Genomic DNA, 5,624 nt, shown 5'->3' with positions numbered 1-5,624 from the left:
TGGCCAGTGTGGTGGCTTGAAAGAAAATGGCCCCCAAAAGGAGTGGCACTATTAGGAGGTGTGGCCTTGTTGGAGGAAGTGTGTCACTGTAGGGGTGGACTTTGAAGTCTCAGATGCTCAAGCTTGTTGTATTTTAAAAGTCTTGGTGGGTTGCAGCCGAGGGGCACGGTGGAAAGTCACTCACACCGTGCGATAGCGCTCACGTGATACTATTAAAGGGGGAGGGAGAAGGGAAGAGAGGAAAAGAGAGAGAAAGAAAGAGAGAGCACATGGAGGTGTGGAGGTGCATTGCTCTGGTGGAAAGAGAGAGGAAGGAAGAGAAGGGGGGTTCTTAAAGGGGACTTGATATAGGATGATGTTGTCAGGATGCTTGGCAAGCCAGGGGCGGGTCCGAATGCCAACATTCCCCCTTTTTGATTATTATAAAAAGGTGAGTTATAGATAGCAAGTCACAGGGGGTGGTCGTGGAATGAGGGCACCAAATTCTTGAGATGGCTTCCTACTGATTTTGGGACTAAGTGGGGAGGGAGAAATTGGAAGTTGGGGTCACACACAGCAGAAGGTGTGAGTGAAGAAGCATTCAGTTAGCTGTCATTGTGGAGACCTCAGGCATCTGTTCCTTGAGGGAGCTGAGAAGGCAGGCTGCTAGGGGGAAAATAGATTGTTATCATTGGCCTCATGAGCGAGGCTAGCCGCGGGAAGAGTGACAACTGCCAGAAAGAATGGGATGGAGAAGTGCCCTGGTGTACGGAAGAGGCAAGTGTGGATGAGTCAGACGAAAGAGCAGATATGCCCTTGAGTCGGGAGTGGTGGTTCCAGCAGTGACATTCCAGCAGCTTGGGGGATGGCACACCAAATCGATCGATGATGTGTTCCAGGAGTACAAGAGCCATCCCATCTGCCAGGGGATACTGTTGGGCAAAGCCTGTGTTATGGCAACAGAATCTTTGCTGGTTCCGGTGAGAGGTGAGACAAGGTGGGTACTGCTGAGGAGGATTGTCTGAGTGCAGTTACACAGATAGGCGCGGGGAAATGGCTGGTGGGTAAGTGCTTGCTGTGACAAGCATGAGACCTTGAGTTTGGATCCTCAACACCCATATGAAAAAGCAGGTGTGGTGTGCTTTCCTGTGATCCCGGTAGCAAGGAGGCAGAAGCAAGAGGATCCCAGGGATGGCTAAGCCAGTCAGTCTTGCTGTACTGGCAAGCCAGCTTTGGTCCTATATCTATGTACATTCCTTATCTCATGACTTCACCAACAAAAAAAGCCAGACCTTGGTTTGACCTTGGGTCAGATCTATGAGCCAAATGATACCACCTGTGGCATCCAGATTAACAGACTTGCGTATTCCCACCTCATCTTTAAGGGAGTTTGGGGATCTGTATGATGCCTCTTAGATAATCTGTGTGGAATCTTACAGGTGACGCTCAGGGAGAAGGCAGGGGCAGAGAGGTGGGGATGGGCGAGCAAAGACAGGGTCATACTTGGTGTTCAGGTCTACACTTCCCAAGTGTTCCTGTCACATGGTAGTTGCTCAGAGACTGGTCCAGGTACTGAGGTTGTACAGAACTGGCTGATTTGTTATCACCTAGAAGTGATGATGTTCCTGCTGGCCTCTCTACATGTCCTTGCATTCTGTTTTCATGAGTAGAAAGTGTGGGAGAGTTTTCAACGGTCCAGGCCAAGCCCAGCCTGCAAATATTCTTAATTTTTGTCCTACTTGATAAAAGACTGATATATTATTTAATCACTTTCTTTCCCACTTGCTGATATTTTTATTCTTTTTACTATTAGCCTTGGCTGACAGGTTTCTTTCTTTGGGGTTTTGTTTCACAGCATCAGTAACTGACCGCCATGAAAACCCATCTGTTGCCAGGACATCAATGGGCACCATGGGGCGATTTTCCTGTTGCACCCGCAGCTCTGAGTACTGATCAGAGGTGCACATTCAGACAGGCAGGGTGCGGCCGCCATGTGTGCAGCAGGGTGGTACAGTGGGGGTCTAAAACATTTTACATTCTTCATAATCAGTTTGGGGAAGCATGCTAGGATTCAAACCAAAAGAGAATGCAAAGCAAGTCCCCAACACAACCTTGTATCCCTTTACATATTCTATACCGTGGTTAAACATAGCCTATTCACACCACACAGAGAGATTGATTGAAGTCAAGGAGATTGCCGAGGCCTTTCTAGAGTATGAGACACTCAATTTACATCTCCAGCTTCAGCCTGCTTCTGCCTTCTGGGGATTCCTTCTGGAAACTGTAGAATCCAGGGCATCCTTCACTTCCCTTCTTCTTTCCACTCCCCCCCATTTCCAAACTTCAGCGTTAGTCCAGGAATCAAGCACATCTCCCCAGTCCCTCGCACCGGCCCTGCCCGTCACTGCTGTTTTCTTCTGCATCCCTGAGCAGTCTTCCTTTCCCCGACCCTGGCCCCGTCTCCTCTCCTCCCTTCATCTTTCCTAACACAGTAGAGAAATGATACAGGAATACGAGGGTGTCTCTAAGAATGATGGAGCCTCTTTCAGGGGCCTAAGTTCCCCCAACTTCGATGGCCACCAAAGCTGCCTCCAGCCAGTGGATTTTGGCTTCTTTCTTCAAAAATTTGAAGAAGAAAATTCATGACCATGGAAAGTGAGTTTTAGAGAGAAGTTATTATAGATTCATAGGTTGGAGCTTAAGAGGGAGGGAGGAAAGGAGAGAGAGTACGTTAACATGTCCATAGATCTCCTGCATAGCAGGAGGGTCCCAGGAAATAGGGTATCACTGAGTTACTAGTCTGGGGGCCTTTTCAAAGGAGTCAGGGCCGAAACTTGGGGAGAAGGAGGAGCTGGTCAGTTCAGTTGGCCCCACCACAGGGACCCAGGTGTCTCCTCTCTGCAGAGGTGCTCATTTAGGAGGAAACAAACAAAGAGGTGCCAGAGCTCTTTTAAGATTCCTGGCCTCCCTCTAGGACATTGTTGAAAGTGCTGCTTGGGGTCCCTGACATGCCAGATCAGTTTTACCTCCTCTTCTCCTCCTCAAAACGATCTTTCCAATCTGAGATGACTTGGTTATTCTCTGCTCAAAACCACTGCTACAAGGATGGCCTCCCTCTAGACTAAAACAGATGTCCAATTCTCACCACGATGCCCAGGGACCAGCATGGCTCTCTTGTCCTCTGTGGCCCCTGGTCCTGGTCAGCTGTCATTCTCCCTCATTTCCCATCACCCTGGTACCTCACTGTGTCCTGGTAGGGCTGGGTGCCATCATTCTGAGTCTCTGCACCTGCTGCTCCCTCTGCCTGCAAGGCTCTTGCCCAGGTGTCCCCAGGCTCAGAGCTAGCCGGCACTCAAAAAGCAACGTGTGTGTGTGTGTGTGTGTGTGTGTGTGTGTGTGTGTGTGTGTGTATTTATTTTACAGCCTGGCTGCAGTTTCCCCTCCCTCCTTTCCTCCCAGCCCTCCACCCCTGCCCCCATTCCCATCCCTCAATCCATTCCTCTATTTCTGTTTAGGAAAGGGCAGGCCTCCCATGAGTATCAACAAAACATGGCATATCAAGTTACAGTAAGACTAAGCACCTCCCCATGTATTAAGACTGGGCAGTCGCTTGCCTCCCACGGCGCTGACCCTGAAGCAGTTCATGAGAAGGCAACAAGTCCTCCTCCTCTACAGAAAGATTTTGCGAGCGATTAGGCAAGTTCCAAGCGAGGCTGACCGAAAGTACCTTCAGGACTGGGCCAGGGAAGAATTCAAACAAAACAAAAGTGCCACGGAAGAGGATACAATCCGTATGATGATTACTCAAGGCAATATGCAGCTAAAGGAATTAGAAAGGACATTGGCTTTAGCAAAATCTTAACTGAATGGTTTTCAGATCTCCATGCGTTTTGCACAGGCTCAAGGCTACTGTCACAAAGCATCAGTAGCACATGGAAAGATGATCACACTAACCACGAATGCTCATCAAGGCATTAACATGTCCACTGCGGTGGCTGCAATTACAAAGTGAACTGATGTGAAGATGGAAGCTTGGAACCATGCATTGCTCAGGTGAAGGTAGACTACCAGCAGCCACTTTGGAAAACAGACTATTAGGTCTTGAAAAGGTAACAAGATGGGGTTGTAACAAACAGGTCCACGGCCAAGAACCTGAGTTTGACTCCTGGGACCCACATGGTGGAAGGAGAAACCACCACAGAAAGTTGCCCTCTGACCTCCACACAGGCACTGTGGCACATAAACAAAAACCAACAATAATAACAACAACAACAACAACAAAGGTGACACAGAGTTACTTCAAACTTCAGCAATTCTTGGCTTTAACCAAGAGAACTGAATCTGAAGCCATGCCTATAGAAAGTATATACAGAGTTTGATTTTGAGATAGGTTTTCACTTTGTAGGCCAGGCTGGCTTCAAACCCAGAGATCCACCTGCCTCTGTCTCTTGAGTGCTTGGATTAAAGGTGTGTGCCACCATGACTACATGAGTTCAGCATTCTTCATGATAACCAGATACTGGATTCAGAATATCCATTAACTGGTACTTGGGTATATCAAATGTAGTGTGTTGTACAATAAAATATTATTTGCAATAAAAAAAACAAAACAAAACAAAACAAAAACAAAAACAAAAAAAGACTGGGCAAGGCCACCTAGTATGAGGAGTAGCATCCCAAGAACCAGTAAAGAGTCAGAGACAGCCCCTCTTCCCACTGTTAGGAGTCCCATAAGAGGACCAAGCTAGAGGTAGACAGGCCCCGCGGCGGAGACAGGGATATTCAGACCCGGTGGCAGCTGGCAGAGACACTCAGGCCCAGCGGCGGCCCACAGAGGTAGACGGGCCCAGCAGCGGCCCGCTGAGGTAAACGGGCCCGGCGGCAGCGGCCAACAGGGACATTCAGGCCCGGCGGCAGCCGGCAGAGACATTCAGGCCCGGCGGCAGCCGGCAGAGACATTCAGGCCCAGCAGCGGCCCACAGAGGTAGACAGGCCCGGCGGCAGAGACAAGCAGACGCAGGTAGGCCTGCGGCGGCGGCCCGCGGAGGTGGACGGGCCCAGCAACAGCCTGCTGAGGTAGATGTGCCCAGCGGCGGCAGCCGACAGGGATATTCAGACCCGGCGGCAGCCGGCAGAGACATTCAGGCCCAGCGGCGGTCCATAGAGGTAGACAGGCCCGGCGGTGGAGACAAGCAGACGCAGGTAGGCCTGTGGCGGCGGCCTGTGGAGGTAGACGGACCCAGCGGCAGCCCGCTGAGGTAGACGTGCCCGGCGGCAGCGGCCGACAGAGACATTCAGGCCCGGTGGCGGCCCCCAGAGGCAGACAGAACCAGCGGCAGCTGACAGGGACCACAGGCCCGGCGGAGGACCGCAGAGGTAAACAGGCCCAGGGACTGAGACAAGCAGACGCAGCTTGGAACAGGGACGCCCCTAACCCCAACAACTGGGGAAGAAGCTATCTCCGTGGGTCAGAACCAGAACGAATCTGAACACTCCATCTGAGGACAACCCAGGGCCCAGCTGCTGATCCTGTGAAACCCAACAACTTGGAGGTGTTGGTGAGACTACCCTGCTCAGCTGAAACCCATCTGGGAGAGGATTCAGATGCCTACAGTTTAAAGTCTGAAGAAACAAGATCAGCTGAG

At 50.8% G+C, this 5,624-nt stretch overlaps 1 pseudogene; it reads left to right on the top strand.

Annotated features, from left to right (window-relative positions):
* Positions 1-2,551: 2,551 nt before the first annotated feature.
* On the top strand, positions 2,552-4,239 carry LOC102906239 (LYR motif-containing protein 2 pseudogene; annotated as a pseudogene).
* Positions 4,240-5,624: the final 1,385 nt, after the last annotated feature.

This window comes from Peromyscus maniculatus, chromosome 13 (assembly GCF_049852395.1).
Source record: "Peromyscus maniculatus bairdii isolate BWxNUB_F1_BW_parent chromosome 13, HU_Pman_BW_mat_3.1, whole genome shotgun sequence".
NCBI lineage: Eukaryota > Metazoa > Chordata > Mammalia > Rodentia > Cricetidae > Peromyscus > Peromyscus maniculatus.
Note: the sequence above shows the minus strand (reverse complement) of the source record. Positions and strands in the feature narration are given on the sequence as shown.